General features: G+C 48.1%; 1 protein-coding gene across 1 annotated transcript in view; it reads left to right on the top strand.

Moving 5' to 3' along the window:
• The window catches only part of LOC110732086 (serine decarboxylase-like), a 35,277-nt gene that overhangs the window by 13,210 nt on the left and 4,675 nt on the right, over positions 1 to 17,392 (top strand). The gene's annotated exons all lie outside the window — the stretch shown is intronic.

Consider the following 17,392-nt stretch of genomic DNA (forward strand, 5'->3'; position numbering starts at 1 on the left):
TCCCAGCAGTGGCCTTCAGCGACCAGATCCTTGCCCTGTCTACTTCGGACATGCCAGCAAAATTGCCGAAGTAGGCTGCAGCTCCTTCTCGGTTTTGACCCCATATGAGGTCCCAGATGTGATCTGGGATTGGAATTCGGGGGGCCGAGAAACCCATTTCTCCAGAATGCAGAGTCTGGAAAGAAGGGAAGGACGACGATGGAGCTTGATTAGCTTTGGTTGTCTCAGCATCGTCCTTCTCAGAGGAGTCAAGTACTATGACCTCTTCTTCAGGGGTGAGGACGAAAGCCTCAACCTCTCTTGCGATATCTGCCGTGAAGCCTTCAGCACTTGACATCACGGCATCTTTATTTCCGTGCTCAGCAGCACTCTCCTTGATTTCTTCTTGGACCCCTCCCTTAGGTTCGGGAGTCCTCTGATCCACCTCCATCTCAGGAGGTGGCGGAGGGGTCTTTTGAGGAGATTGGGGTGTTGGCTGGGGAACCCTCGGCGATCCATTGCCTTCCTCAGGTTCCCTTATTGCGACGCCGATGGTCATCGGCCTCTGCTGAAAGTCATGAGGGCCGATGATGGCCATCCTTCGGCGCCTTTTCAGAAGGGGCTGCTCGTCCATATCTGAGTCTGAAGACTCTTGTATTTGATCTTCGGGACGAACAGGAGCTTTGCCTTCTCTGTGTCTGTTACTCTCTTCAGACTGTAACAGACAGGGGGGAAGATGAGTGTGAGTAAAAAAAAAAAAAAAAAGAAGAAAGACAAAGTTAAGTCTAAAGGCTCACCGAGGTCTTCAGCAAAGCCTCGTCTTCTTCAGCTGCCCTAGCCGCAGCTTCTTCAGCAACTCTGGAGGACCCTTCTCCACCTTCACAAGCTTCAATAACCCGTGCAACCTCTTCGGCTGTACGGGCAGCTTCAGCTTCTTCTTCCAGCAGCTGAAACAAGGGATCTCTCTTCTTCCACCAAGGCTTCTGCCTCTGATACAGAGCAACAGCCTCAATTTGGAAGTGGGAAGAGTCTAGGTGAACCTCTCGGCGCCTTGGTTCAGTGATAGGGGGAGCCCGATCAGTTACGACTCGTTCTCGGTTGACGCCAAGGCGAGCGTAATCAATGCCGACGTTGGTCTCGTCCCGTTCTGAAAAAGAAAAGGGGAGAAGTCAATTCAGTTAGTTCGGCACATCACAAGAAAGCAAAATGAAAGAAGAAAAGAGATAATTAAAAGGCCTCGGCCCCAGCCGAAGAAGATTACCATCCCTAAACTTTCGGCTGAGGCCGACAGCTGCCAGCATATTCTCTTGGAAAACATAGTGCGTATCGGGGAGCCAAGTCTCCGGGATATGCTGCATTCGGCCGCTGCCTCCCTGGTTCGGCAGCTTGCCGAAGATGTTCTGCTGATTAAGGTTCGGGTCTGGCCCGCTATCTTCGGGAGGACCTAAACTTCCCATATCAGGATCCGGCTCGGCAAGATACCGGGGAGCGCTGAAAACGTAAGGGTGGCTCGGCTCCGTGGGTGCCCTAACCCAAATCCATTGACCTCTCCAGTCCTTGTCTGAAGAGTCATTTGGCCACATGGTCAAGTATTGGGGCCGGGACTCAATCCGATACCACCCAGAACCATGGCTTCCGTGCCCACTCTGAATATTTGGCACTAGCCGATGGAGCTTTCTGAAGCAGTGCAGGTTCGGCACGTATCTGAAGAACTTGCAGACCCATAAGTACGTCATTACCCTTCGGATGCTGGTGGGGGTCAGCTGGCACAGGGAAATGTTGTAATGGATCAGCAAGTCTCGGACGAAAACGTCCAAAGGGAACCTCAGCCCATACTGAAGCTGTCTCGTGTACACCCCCACATACCCCGGGGGTGGACGATGGATTCTATCGGATGCTGAGGGCATTCGGCACCAATATCCATCAGCTTCAAAAATGCCGTAGTGCAACTCAATTTGCTCGGCAAATCGATATTGATCGGCGTTCTCTACCCACCATGAGTAGGGGCGGTTCTTTATCATGGCCGAAGCGGCTTCGGCATCCTCCCACTCTGAAAACCCTGGGAGGATATCCCAAAGGACAGCGGGAACTTCATCATCCCGTCCTGAAGCGCTCACCCCCTCAGCCCTCTGAGGAGGAGCCGAAGAAATGGGAGTCGCCCTAACCCCTTCAGCAGGGTCAGACTCTGTCCTTCGTCCATTCCAGGTCCCAATCCTGTCCCTGGGATCGGGGATTAGCCTTGCTCTCCTTGGAGCACGGGCTCCACCTCTAACTCCCCTCACCATTGACGAATTTCGAAGGAAAAAGTCGAAAAAGGGGAAAGAGTGCAAAGTCGAAGAAAAATGAAATAAAATCAAAGGAATTTACCTTGATCTGAAGCAAAAGCCGCCGATTTACGAATTGGCAGTGACAAGTCTCAGCTTCTAAGCTTAATGCTCGGGGAATTTGCGAAGTTTTGATGCGGGCTCTTGAGCGTTCTTGAGAATTCTGGGTTTGTGTTGATGAATGAGTGGGGAGAGAAGACGCGCCTCTATTTATATCTCCAGAAATGGGAATTCAAGGAGTCTGCGTTTCAATTTCTCTCAAGCACCCCACTAAGTAACCGTTAAACACACGACCTTGCAGTTAAATCGCCCACTACCCATCCAACTTCCGCAATTATCCACATTAACTGTTGTTATCTCATTAATCATGGGTTAACTACGGTTTAAATTCACATTTTTGGATTAACAAGTCATTCACTTCCCTCCTTTTCTGATTAAATCAAACCCGACCCGTCATCCTTCCAAATCGGGTCTGGGGGGCAAGTTGTTTGGGTCCAATTTAGTCCAATTGGGCCTGGTCACTGAATGATCCAATTAAAAGCCCAAGGTTAAGGTTCAACTCTCCAAATGTGCTAAAGTCAAAAATCAACATCCTCAAAGCCATGTCAAGGTCAGTCAACGGCCCAATCAGCTTGGCCCAGCCCAACTGACTTCCGGGCCCAATCCGCCTCCTTCATTAGCCAAGGTATAAAAGCCAACAATTTGGTCAATTCTTGGTAAGACAATAAAGCCTCAAGCAACTAAACTCTTGCACAGCTTTCTCTCTCTAATATACTGACTTAAGCATCGGAGGGGCCTTCCTCGGCGTCCCCCCCGAGGCTAGTTTACGTGTATTTGTTGTGCAGGAAACCCTCGGCTCCTGCGTCGTTCGGACCGAGACCAAGTTCCCTCAAGATAAAAGGATCTTCCGAGATTCGATTGTTTTCATCCGAAACAATTTGGCGCCGTCTGTGGGGAACGCTACTAAATTTCGCGTCAGTCATCAAACACTCCGGCAGTCGCCATGACTAAGAGTGGAAAGAGTTCCAAGAAGGCTAAGAAGGGAGGAGGCCGGATTACGGTGAGGGAACGCCAGCCGGTTTATCCCTCCCCGGAGCAAGCCTCTCCCGAATCGGAGGCCCCCATTTCTCCGGAAAGGGAAGCCTCAAGAGGTCCTAGCCTCCAGGAGGAGAACACCTCGCACCACACTCGGCAGCCGGGGCCATCCCCGAGACCGAGTGGCTCAGGTGCGAGGAACTCCCCGCCGCGCCATAGCGTGCAATCCAGGTCACATCCGCGGGAGACTCCTCCCTCCGGACCCTCCACCGAGGAAGTGGCCAGAGCAGTGGCCATCTGCATGGAGTTCCTTAAAGCTCAAGGGGCTCCAATCCAGATGCCTGATGATCACCAGCCGAGAAACCTGAAAAGGAGGATCGGTCAGGATGATGGTGGACAAGTTCCACCACATAGACAGCTCGGCCAGAGGTGGCGAGGGGACACCCGAAACTCCAGTAAGGAGAGGAGGAGGAACCCTCAACCCTCTGACCACTCCGAAGCTCAGAATTCCATGGGGCCCTCCAAGGACCCGGAATTCGCCCGCCAAAGCGTTCACGAACGCTTGGGTTCGAGGGAGGTGAGTGTGCATAGCCGCCTCACCTTCCCAGAGGATACCGGACCCCACCCAACCTTGTCTCAGCCGGGGACGAAAACCACTTCCACCTCTGAGAGAGGAGGGAGCGAGGTCCCTGAGGCCGGGTACAAGGGGAAGGCGGTCATGGTTCCATCGAACTCGCCCTTCCAGAAGTGGATTCTGGAAGAGCATGTGCCAACGGTCAAAATCCCGGCACATATTACTTACGATGGTACCTCAGATCCTAAGGATCACATTGCCTCTTACGAGGGGCACATGTATCTGAACCCGAGGTCTGAGGCTACCTGGTGTAAATACTTTCCTACGACCCTCAAAGGTGTTGCCCAATCCTGGATCACCAAAGGGCTCAAGGAAGGCTCCATAACCGGTTGGAACGACCTCTCCAACAAGTTCAAGAGCAAATTCTCTACGGCCAACCGCCGAGAGAAGACCACTGCAGAGCTAATGAGTCTGCAGCAGGCGGAGGACGAGAGCCTCCGCGACTATCTGACTCACTTCAGCAACGAGTCATCCGGAATCACAAGCCTGGATCAAGGCCTGGCCGTGTTCGCGCTACGGAACGGCCTCCAAGCTGGAAAGTTCCTGGACTTCATGGTCATGCATCCCCCGCAGACCCTGGAGGAAGCCTTGGAAGCATCGGATAGGTTCATCCGAGCCGAGGAGTGGAACAGATCCAGGTCTCAGTCTCGTCCGAGAATTGAGAAGCCGAAAGGGCAGCAGCCCGAAGTCTCGGCGCAGAGGAAAGGGAAGGCTAAGGCCTCAGAACCGTCCTCTGCTGCCGAGCCGAAGAAGGAAAGACACTTTCCCTACACGGGAAGGTACGATTCATACACTCCACTCTCCCTTCCCCGTGCTAAGATTTTCAGCACGACGAAGGACGAGGGGAGATTCAAAAAACCTCGTCCGTTGCCTCCCTGGCATCAGACGAGGGGAAAGGACCAGTGGTGCGAGTTCCATGACTCACCCGGACATCGCACCGAGGACTGCGTCCAGCTGAAGGACCAGATTGAGGATCTGGTCCGCAAGGGGTACCTGAGCCGATACCTCGCGGACAGGCGCGAGGAGAAAAAAGCTGAAAAAGATTCTCGGCAGGACCTCAACTTCGCTCGGAAGAAGGATAAGGGACCTCAGGGCAAGGAGTCCCTCGACATCCTGGTTATTTCCGGGGGAATCTCGCGAGGCACAGCCAAACGCCAACTGAGGGGTCTAACCCATCAGATTCATCAGGCTGAGCTTCGGCAGTCCCAGTCACCGGCGCCGAACATCCTGTTCACAGCCGAAGACTGTGAGGGGGTGGTATACCCCCACGATGACCCACTAGTAATCATTCTGGGCATCGCCAACCGCAACGTCTGGCGGACCCTCGTCGACGGCGGTAGCGGGGCGAACATCCTCTTCCGAGGAGCGTTCGACCAGCTGAGGATGGGAGCCGAGCACCTGGCCCCCGCACCCTACCCGGTGTCTGGATTCAACGGCTCTTCCTCGTATCCTGACGGGAAGATTACACTTCCTGTCACCATCGGCGAAGGCCGAGCAGCTAGGAATATCATGGCCGAATTTTTGGTCGTAGATGCTCCATCTGCATACAACGTGATCATGGGGAGACCCCTCATTCACGGCATTCAAGGAGTCGTCTCCACGTATCATCAAATCATGATATACGTTTCAGACGAGGGACGCTCCGAGAAAATAAAGGGCAGTCAAAAAGAAGCCCGCCGATGCAATCACCTCAAGCCATCCACGTCTCGCCGAGGCGACCGTGGCGATGGGGAGGAAAAGCACCGGGACCGAAACGCCAAAAAGCCGAGAGGCTCAGACGTTTCGGCTAATGAAGCCCCAGACAACGAGAAATCTGATGGGGGCCAAAAGGCTGACTCCGCCTCAGAGCCGAACGACTCTGATGGCCAGCCGCGGTCAGGAAAGTCTGCTAATATTGATAGCAGGCCGGAATTCGAGGAATCCAACTCTAAGAGCATGGAGACGGATGACCTGACCGAGTCAATAGAACTGACCGTAGGAGATCCGAACAGATGTGTTAGCATCGGGTCGTCACTGGAGCCAAACACCCGTGCGGCACTCGTCCAACTCCTACGGGCCAGTGGAGACGTGTTCGCCTTCTCAGCCGCAGAAATGCCCGGGATTGATCCGGACTTCGTCTCCCATAGGCTTAATGTCGACCCCTCCAGTCGACCCATTAAGCAGAAAAAGCGGAACTACTCCGCCGAAAAGAACCAGAACATCGCAGCTGAGGTCGATAAGCTCCTAGATGCTGGGTTCATTGAACCCTGTCAGTATCCGGAGTGGCTGGCCAATGTTGTAATGGTTCAGAAGGCAAATGGTAACTGGAGGATGTGCGTTGACTTCACGGACCTGAATAGGGCATGTCCCAAGGACTCCTATCCGCTGCCGAGGATCGACCAACTGGTCGACTCGACAAGCGGGCATGCTCTGCTCAGTTTCATGGACGCATTCTCGGGATACCATCAGATCTTCATGCACCCCGAGGACCGAGCTAAAACAGCGTTCATAACAAGTTCCGGGTTGTACAATTACAGAATGATGCCCTTCGGATTGAAAAATGCGGGGGCAACATATCAGAGGTTGGTTGATCAGGTTTTCGCCGAGCAAAAAGGCCGAAACATGGAGGTTTATGTTGACGACTCAATCGTCAAAAGCATAAAAGAAAAAGATCATGTCACGGACCTAGCCGAAACCTTCGCCACCCTCAGAAAATACAAAATGAAGCTGAATCCGAAGAAATGTGTCTTCGGCGTGAAGTCAGGCAAGTTCCTCGGCTTCATGGTCAGCAAGAGGGGGATTGATGCAAACCCCGCCAAAGTACAAGCTGCTTTAGACCTCCCCGAGCCGAAGACAAAAAGGGATATTCAGCGTCTAGCCGGGAGAATGGCTGCCTTGTCCAGGTTCATCTCACGAGCCTCAGACAAAGGGCTCCCTTTCTTCAAGGCGCTGAAGCTCCAAAATTCAAAAGGCATTGAATGGGGAGACGAACAAAAGTCAGCCTTTCAGCAGCTCCGTGAACACCTGGCTCAACTCCCAACACTGGCAAGGCCAGTCGTAGGAGACATCCTATACTTATACGTGGCGGTCAGTCCAGCCACGGTAAGCGCGGTGCTGCTAAGGGAAGAAGAAAAAGTTCAACAGCCGATCTATTTCGTCAGCCACACCCTGACGGATGCCGAGACGCGCTACCCATTGTTAGAAAAAGTGGCTTATGCAGTGGTGGTGGCTGCTCGGAAGTTGCGACCCTATTTTGATTCTCATCAAATAGCGGTTCTAACTGATCAGCCGTTAGAGAAAGTCCTCGGCAAGGTTGAAAAATCCGGTAGACTAGCAAAGTGGGCTTTCGAGCTCACCGAGTTCAGTATCGGTTATCAGCCGAGAACAGCCATCAAGGCGCAAGCCTTGGCAGACTTCTTGGCCGAGTGCTCCTATCAGGAGACTCTGGATGCAAGGAGGAAAATCTGGACCGTCTTCACGGATGGGTCCTCCACCGTGAACGGTTCGGGGGCAGGGGTCGTCATCACCTCTCCCGAAGGCAAAACCTTCGAGTATGCACTAAAATTTTCATTCAAAGCCTCTAACAACGAGGCCGAATATGAAGCAGCCATTGCTGGCTTAGACCTGTGCATATCGTTGGAAGCCGAGCATGTCTACCTCAAGACAGATTCTCAGCTGGTCGCCAATCAGATCCGGGGGGAGTATGAGGCTAAAGAGCCTTCAATGGCAGCTTACCTCACAAGGATCAAATCGACAATTGCGAAGCTGAGATCTTTCGAAGTAGAGCTGATCCCAAGGGGTCAAAATGCTCAAGCGGACGCACTCTCCAAACTTGCAAGCTCAACTCTGACTGAGTTAAGCCGTTCTGTCTATGTGGAGGTGCGCCGAGAAAAGAGTGTAGCCGAAGCAATATCAATCTGCTGCGCTGCACTCGAGCCGAGCTGGATGGATGACATCCTGGCTTATAAACTCAGGGACGAGCTCCCCGAGGATAGGAATTCGGCCTCCAAGATAAAGCGGATCAGTTCACGATTCCTCGTCTTCGGCGGCCAACTCCTCAGAAAATCCTTCTCCGCTCCATTATTGAAATGCGTGGGTCCAACGGATGCCGACTATATTCTCCGAGAGATTCACCTCGGCATCTGCGGAAACCACATAGGAGGGAGAACCTTAGCCCACAAAGCTCTCAGGGCAGGGTATTTTTGGCCTACAATGATCTCGGATGCAAAGAACATGGTCAGAAAATGCGAGAAATGCCAAAAATTTGCACCGGTAATCCATCGGCCATGCCTAGATCTCCAGCCAATTCTTAATCCTCTTCCATTTGCACAATGGGGGTTGGATATTCTGGGACCCTTTCCCGAGGCCCCATACAAAAGAAAGTGGCTGATAGTCGGAATCGACTATTTCAGCAAATGGATTGAAGCGGAAGCTGCTTCAAGCATATCTGAGCAAACTGTCAGACAGTTCATCTGGCAGAACATAATAACTCGGTTCGGCATCCCAAAAGTTTTTGTGTTCGACCACGGCAGACAGTTTGACAACCTGCCCTTGCGCCGATACACTGATCAATTCGGGATAAAATTGGCTTACTCCGCGGTTTGCCACCCTCAGAGTAATGGCCAAGCCGAAGCCGCGAATAAACAGATCCTTAACGCTCTCAGAAAAAGAGTAGAGGATCAAAAGTCCAAGTGGGTAGAGGAACTTCCGGGAACCCTCTGGTCACTCCGGACAACCGAGAAGGAGGCAACGGGGCATTCACCTTTTCAGCTGGTGTATGGATCCGAAGCAGTGCTTCCAGTGGAAGTGGGCTCAGAAAGCCTACGAGTGAATCTCTTCTCAGCCGAGGAAAATGAGCAGCTCATGAAAGAGTCCCTCGACTTCCTTGACGAGATTAGAGATCTAGCCCGAGAAAGGATGGCTGCACACAAGCTCAGAATGAGCAAGTCCTACAACCGAAGAGTCTATCAACGACCTCTCAGAGTTGGGGATTTAGTTCTGAGGAATGCTGCAGCTGTTCAAAAAAGTCGCATTCATGGCAAACTCTCAGCATCTTGGGAGGGACCTTATGAAATTTATCAAGAGCTTCAGCCCGGTACCTTCAGACTCAAACAAATGGATGGCACCGAGCTGAAAAACCATTGGAATGCCGATGTGCTCAAAAAATACTATGTGTAAATCCTTCGGATAGTACAATCTATGTAAGTACACTGATTTTGTTTACAAAAAGGCCATCGAGCCAGTATTCATTCAGATTGCGTGTATTCTTTAAGTCTTTATGCTTTCTACGGTTTTTCAAAAATTCAAGGTTTCATTCGGCGCTGTCCGGGGTATTGCATAATGATGCCTTGTACCTCGGCAAGCCGTAAAACCTGCCAAAAAAGGATACAAGCCCGAAGTATTGCATAGTGATGCCTTGTACTTCGGAGAAGCTGTTCCTTTGGGCAAAAAGGCCATAGACTTATCCGAAACATAGCCTAAAAAATAGGAACTGATAAAGCCCCGAAGTATTGCATAGTGATGCCTTGTACTTCGGATGAATCAGTTCCGGGTGGTAGTTGCAACTCTGAAGTATTGCATGATGATGCCTCGTACTTCAGATAAACTGCTGCCCCGGCATGGTGTTTCGGATAGTTGTTCCCTTGGATGAATTGAAGAAAGTGTCACAAGAGTACCATCTCTAGAGTGAAAACTCTCAGGTGGGAAATCAGTACTTTAAAAACAGATGTAGAAAATAAAGCAAAGTGTTCAAAGATCCTCGGCTTAGCCGAGAAAAATTATCAGCCATTCCAGAATTCAGAAGACCTCATCTTCAGATTTCTGGGGGGGCAGAGGGAAATAGAGAAATGGCACAACTGATCTAATACCCTTCAGCTCAGCCGAAGTTTGATACTTATGTCAGTTTTTTCACAAGTTGAAAACATCCGAGTACAAACGGCAAAAAGAAGTCTCAGCAGAAATGATTCTCGCTAGCCGAAGTTCTGCACTTAGCAAATATTTGAAAGATCATTCAAAGAAAGCAATAAAGTGCGAAGACTGGTAAAGCGAAGAAAAAAAAAAAAAAAATACACAAGAAAGCTGAGAAAGTGAACTTCTTTGAAATAAAAATGTTGAATTACAAAAATAGTCGGCAGCCGCCCACAAGCGGAAAGTAACAGCTGCCGAAATACGTACAGGCAAAATAAAAATATAATAAGCTGTTGTACGATAAGGCAAGCTGAAGCAAAAAAAAAACAAAAGGCAAAAACTCAGAAAGCGGCAAGTCTAAAGTTAAGCACATGATGAACCGCAAGATTCTGAAGACGACTGCCCGAGTTCCTATGCTTCAGCCGGAGGATCAGACTGATCAGCGTTGAGTCCCCTGGTGGCCTCAGCCCCAGCAGCAGAAGAGGCGGGCTTTGCACTTTGCCGAGCCTCCCTTTCCCTCTGCTCAGCTTCCAACTCCAGTCTTTCAGCTTCCTCTTCGGCTTCCTCAGCCTTAAGAATTTCAGCTTCAGCTGGAGTTGCATACTTCATGTGAGGGTCTTCGGGATTCTGGACCCACTCAGCACATTTAGACCAGTCCAGCTTCGGCTCAGCATGAAGGCAGAGTCTTCGGCATACTCGGAATCCGTTTCTGAAACCCATCTCATATTCCTCTTGGGTGTAAACACGGACTTTGAGTAAAGCCTCAGCATCAGCCAACTTCTTCTGGGTCTCCTCCAAGTCCTCCTTGGATTTCTTCAGCTGTTCAGCGACTTTGGAGGAGGACCCCTTCAGCTCATTCAGCTCTTGCTGAATTTGGAAAGCCTTTGTCTGAGCTTGGGCCACTTCAACTTTCTGGATCAGCAGTTGATCCTCAGCCTCTTGGAATTTAGCTCTTTGAGCTTCAGCAGCAGCAGCAGCCTCTGAGAGTTGGACGTCTTTGGCCAAGAGCAACTCTTCAGCAGCCATTCGGCTGGCTTCAAGAGCCTCTAGACGCTGCTGCACTTCAGCTTGTGCAGCAGTTCCTTCTTGAATTCGGCTCTCAATAGCAGCCTTGAATTTGGAGACGTCCACTCCCATATGCTCCTGGAGGAATTTTTCCCCTTCCATCAGTGGGGGAAAAACCTCCATCTCCATAGCATCACAGAAGGTTTTCAGAGCTTCGGCAGCTTTTTTACCGTACTCCTCAACCTCCTGCTGCTTCTCTTCAGCTGCTGCTTGCTTCAGCTTAGCAAGCTTAACTTCCTCTTCAGCCACCTTCCTTTCGTGCACAGCAGCGTCTACCCTATCTTGTAGGGTATCAATCAGCTCTACAGTGAGAGTCTGATTGTGCACGAACTGAAAACAGGGGCACAAGTTAAAAAAGTAAAAAATAATAGCTGAAAGGTTGAGTTCAGAAAGAAATCAAGGCAAGGAGAATTACCTGCATCATCAGCAGTTGGTTGGACCTGGCAGGGTCAGGAACTGATCTGCTGGATTCGCCCATCCCAGCAGTGGCCTTCAGCGACCAAATCCTTGCCCTATCTACTTCGGACAGGCCAGCAAAATCGCCGAAGTAGGCTGCAGCACCTTCTCGGTTCTGACCCCATATGAGGTCCCAGATGTGGTCTGGGACTGGAATTCGGGGGGCCGAGAAACCCATTTCTCCAGACTGCAGCGTCTGGAAGGAAGGGAAGGATGACGATGGAGCCTCTTTAGCTTTGGGTGGCTCAACGTCCTCCTCCTTCTCAGAAGAGTCAATTATTGTGACCTCCTCTTCTTCAGGTGTGAGGACGAAGGCCCCAACCTCTCTGGCAATGTCCGCCGTGAAACCCTCAGCACTGGGCATCACGGCGTCTCCATCCTTGTCCTCGGCGGCACTCTCTCGAGCTTCTTCCAGAACCTCTCCCTTAGGTTTGGGAGTTCTCTGATCCACCTCCATCTCGGGGGGTGGCGGAGAGGCCCTTGGGGGTGATTGAGGCGGTGGCCGGGGAACCCTCGGCGATCCATTGCCTTCCTCGGGTTCCCTTATTTCAACGCCGATGGTCATCGGCCTCCGCTGAAAGTCATGCGGGCCGATGATGGCCATTCTTCGGCGCCTCTTCTGAAGCGGCTGCTCGTCCATATCTGAGTCTGAAGACTCTTGTATTTGATCTTCGGGACGAACAGGAGCTTTGCCTTCTCTGTGTCTGTTACTCTCTTCAGACTGTAACAGACAGGGGGGAAGAAGAGTGTGAGTAAAAAAAAAAAAAAAAAAGAAGAAAGACAAAGTTAAGTCTAAAGGCTCACCGAGGTCTTCAGCAAAGCCTCGTCTTCTTCAGCTGCCCTAGCCGCAGCTTCTTCAGCAACTCTGGAGGACCCTTCTCCACCTTCACAAGCTTCAATAACCCGTGCAACCTCTTCGGCTGTACGGGCAGCTTCAGCTTCTTCTTCCAGCAGCTGAAACAAGGGATCCCTCTTCTTCCACCAAGGCTTCTGCCTCTGATACAGAGCAACAGCCTCAATTTGGAAGTGGGAAGAGTCTAGGTGAACCTCTCGGCGCCTTGGTTCAGTGATAGGGGGAGCCCGATCAGTTACGACTCGTTCTCGGTTGACGCCAAGGCGAGCGTAATCAATGCCGACGTTGGTCTCGTCCCGTTCTGAAAAAGAAAAGGGGAGAAGTCAATTCAGTTAGTTCGGCACATCACAAGAAAGCAAAATGAAAGAAGAAAAGAGATAATTAAAAGGCCTCGGCCCCAGCCGAAGAAGATTACCATCCCTAAACTTTCGGCTGAGGCCGACAGCTGCCAGCATATTCTCTTGGAAAACATAGTGCGTATCGGGGAGCCAAGTCTCCGGGATATGCTGCATTCGGCCGCTGCCTCCCCGGTTCGGCAGCTTGCCGAAGATGTTCTGCTGATTAAGGTTCGGGTCTGGCCCGCTATCTTCGGGAGGACCTAAACTTCCCATATCAGGATCCGGCTCGGCAAGATACCGGGGAGCGCTGAAAACGTAAGGGTGGCTCGGCTCCGTGGGTGCCCTAACCCAAATCCATTGACCTCTCCAGTCCTTGTCTGAAGAGTCGTTCGGCCACATGGTTAGGAACGGGGGCCGAGACTCAATCCGATACCACCCAGAGCCATGGCATCCGTGCCCACTTTGAATGTTTGGCACTAGCCGATGGAGCCTTTTGAAGCAATGCAGGTTCGGCACGTACCTGAAGAATTTGCAGACCCATAAGTACGTCATTACCCTTCGGATGCTGGTGGGGGTCAGCTGGCACAGGGAAATGTTGTAATGGATCAGCAAGTCTCGGACGAATGCGTCCAAAGGGAACCTCAGCCCATACTGAAGCTGTCTCGTGTACACCCCCACATACCCCGGGGGTGGACGATGGATTCTATCGGATGCTGAGGGCATTCGGCACCAATATCCATCAGCTTCAAAAATGCCGTAGTGCAACTCAATTTGCTCGGCAAATCGATATCGATCGGCGTTCTCTACCCACCATGAGTAGGGGCGGTTCTTTATCATGGCCGAAGCTACTTCGGCATCCTCCCACTCTGAAAACCCTGGAGGATATCCCAAAGGACAGCGGGAACTTCATCATCCCGTCCTGAAGCGCTCACCCCCTCAGCCCTCTGAGGAGGAGCCGAAGAAATGGGAGTCGCCCTAACCCCTTCAGCAGGGTCAGACTCTGTCCTTCGTCCATTCCAGGTCCCAATCCTGTCCCTGGGATCGGGGATTAGCCTTGCTCTTCTTGGAGCACGGGCTCCACCTCTAACTCCCCTCACCATTGACGAATTTCGAAGGAAAAAGTCGAAAAAGGGGAAAGAGTGCAAAGTCGAAGAAAAATGAAATAAAATCAAAGGAATTTACCTTGATCTGAAGCAAAAGCCGCCGATTTACGAATTGGTAGTGACAAGTCTCAGCTTCTAAGCTTAATGCTCGGGGAATTTGCGAAGTTTTGATGCGGGCTCTTGAGCGTTCTTGAGAATTCTGGGTTTGTGTTGATGAATGAGTGGGGAGAGAAGACGCGCCTCTATTTATATCTCCAGAAATGGGAATTCAGGGAGTCTGCGTTTCAATTTCTCTCAAGCACCCCACTAAGTAACCGTTAAACACACGACCTTGCAGTTAAATCGCCCACTACCCGTCCAACTTCCGCAATTATCCACATTAACTGTTGTTATCTCATTAATCATGGGTTAATTACGGTTTAAATTCACATTTTTGGATTAACAAATCATTCACTTCCCTCCTTTTCTGATTAAATCAAACCCGACCCGTCATCCTTCCAAATCGGGTCTGGGGGGCAAGTTGTTTGGGTCCAATTTAGTCCAATTGGGCCTGGTCACTGAATGATCCAATTAAAAGCCCAAGGTTAAGGTTCAACTCTCCAAATGTGCTAAAGTCAAAAATCAACATCCTCAAAGCCATGTCAAGGTCAGTCAACGGCCCAATCAGCTTGGCCCAGCCCAACTGACTTCCGGGCCCAATCCGCCTCCTTCATTAGCCAAGGTATAAAAGCCAACAATTTGGTCAATTCTTGGTAAGACAATAAAGCCTCAAGCAACTAAACTCTTGCACAGCTTTCTCTCTCTAATATACTGACTTAAGCATCGGAGGGGCCTTCCTCGGCGTCCCCCCCGAGGCTAGTTTACGTGTATTTGTTGTGCAGGAAACCCTCGGCTCCTGCGTTGTTCGGACCGAGACCAAGTTCCCTCAAGATAAAAGGATCTTCCGAGATTCGATTGTTTTCATCCGAAACATGTTGTATTTACCTATTTATAGAGTTATTCAAATAATTGTTGTTATATTGTATTCACCTACTTATAGGTAAACCTTTTTTTTTATTTTTTTTTTTAAATTTTTTTTAACAAAATAACCTTAATTAAGAAATTTTAATTCTAAAAAATTAAGAAATTTATCCTACTTATGACATTAATGAGTCTTATTGGATTAAAAAACTTTAAAGGTGGTTGAGATAGACGATTCTAGCGCGTCGTGGTCAGGGTATGGATCAGGGTTGGGTCTGGTGGGGGCTGGGTGAGGGTAGAGGTTGTGGAGGTGTCGGTCACTTGGTTGGGTTGGTGGTTCTGGTTCTGGTTTTTGTTTTTTTTTTTTTATTATTTTTTTAGCTAGTTATAGTTAATTTTAATTCACCATTTTCTTAAATATGGTTATTTGTGGGAATAGATTCTTAAATAAGGTCATTTTTTGTACAATAAAAAAGGATGATTTCTATTTTAGTGTTACACAAGTTGGGGGCTACCATTGACAATTAAAAATACTCACTCTTTTTATTTTCCCATTTGTATTTTGAGTGAATTCCAATATACAATTGTGAGGTCTGTGACTAATAATGTATCTAAATAAGCTAGTTTGTGTTATATTAATAAAATTTATTGGAATTGGTTAGAGTTTAGTATTAATATTTAAAAATACTCTCTCTGTTTAAACAGGTTTGTGATAACGTAGAATTTACAAGAAATTTTAAGGACAACAATAATCCATACTATATGTACTGTCTATACATATTGTGAAAGTTGATTATGTCACAATAAAAAAAGTTACAAGAAATTTTAAGGACAATAATCTATAATCATAAGCATGACCACACTTTTTTTTTGAAAAAAATTAACTATGAAATGTATGCCGAGTTGAGTCGAGTAATACCTTGTTCATGTTCAGTTCATTTAATTAATTAGGCGAGTCCGAGCACGATCACGAGCTTACAAGTGAGCTCAAAAATCTGTTCAAATTCGGCTCATTTAGTACAATGTATATTCACGAATGGTTCATGAACGGCTCACGTCAATTATTAAATGAGTTGATAAATGAGTGATTAATGAATGAGCTTAATAATAAACGAACTTTTATAATAAACGAGCTTTTTACTTTTGACATTTGAAAATCTCAAAAGTAGCATAATAATTAAATCTTAATCACACCGTATAAGCTTAAGAATTAAATTAACAAATGTGAATAATCAATAATTCATGAATATAAATGAACATATAATCCGTAAAATAAATAAACGAGCTATTCATGAACATATCTGAACGAGCATATCTATGTTCGTATCCAAGCCCATTTGTCAAACGAGCTTCAAAAGTTCAAAATTTGTTCAAATTCGGCTCATTTATTAAATAAACGAACATGAAGTTAATTAACTAAAAAAACTATGGTTGAGTACTCCCTCCATTTAAGTGGCTTTGGAGCTTTCTTAATCTCCTCCATTGTAGCGTGCGTATTCTGAATTCACTGAAGTTGCTACAGAATTAGGATCTTATATCAATTTGGTAAATTTTTTGGTGTTTAAGGGCTGACTAAGTTTTTAATGTATTTATTATTTTAATAATTTTATAAACACCCAAAAAAAAAAAAAAAAAAATAAAAAAATAAAAAAAACTAATTTAATAATTTTACAATTTTGAAATTCAAATTCAAATTATATCCAAACAATAGAGTAAATTTGAAATAATGGATGTATAAATCTCAATTTTTCCCCAACAGAATTTTTGGAATTGAATTTTAATATTTGATATTCCAAATTTGAAATAAAGCACTTGAAATTAAGTCCTTTATCCAAACACTACATAAACTTATTTGTAATCATTTAATCTAAATTTATTTTATATTGGTTTGATACATTCAAAATTTATTTTTTTAGCAATAAAATATAGGGAATTTTGCAACGGTGACCCCCAACTTCTGCTACGCACCAATGATGACCTCCCCTTTTTTCAATCATACAAATGACCTCAATTAAAAAATTATCTCACTTATGACATTAATGAGAGTTAATTAATTAAAAAAAAAAACCCAACTATATGATTAGCTTTGGGAAAAAAAAAAAAAAACTGAAATGCAAAACAACCACCTACACCCTCATCCCCACCAGATATAGCCAGCAATACCTCCACCCTCACCGGAGCCACCTCCCACCCAACCCTCTCATCTGAAACGCCACCACTCTCTCCTCGATTATCCTCTAACCACCCATTTACCTAGACCCGAACCCTATTCTCACAAATCTCTTCTCTGACCTTCAATTCTCGGCACCTCGCCGTCGATTGGTTTTGGTTGAGGTCTCGAGGAGAGGTGGTGGGTTTAGTGTTTGATGTTTCGATTCTGGGCAGAGATCGAAGAAGATAAAGAGATCAAGAGAGGGTGGAGGAGAAGAGGGAAGGATATCAAGAGAGGGTGGTGGAGAAGGTTCGGCAATTTGGGGGTTGTCGGGGTTCCGAGATCAGCGATCTAGTGGTGGTGACGGTGAGTAGGAGGTAGGGATGGCAATGGATCTGGACCCGACCCGAATCCGTGGATCCAGATCCGTTTTTCACGGATCTGGGTCTTCAAATTTTGGACCCGACGGATCCGGGTCGGATTTGGGTCCTGCTGACAAAAACGGATCTGGATCTGGGTCTGGGCCCTAGACCCGGATCCAGATCAGTGGACCCGTTTTTTTATTTTTCCTATTAAAAAAAAACTAAAATTGTTTGTTTCTTTATTA

This window comes from Chenopodium quinoa, unplaced genomic scaffold (assembly GCF_001683475.1).
Source record: "Chenopodium quinoa cultivar QQ74 unplaced genomic scaffold, ASM168347v1, whole genome shotgun sequence".
In the NCBI taxonomy this organism is placed as follows: Eukaryota; Viridiplantae; Streptophyta; class Magnoliopsida; order Caryophyllales; family Amaranthaceae; genus Chenopodium; species Chenopodium quinoa.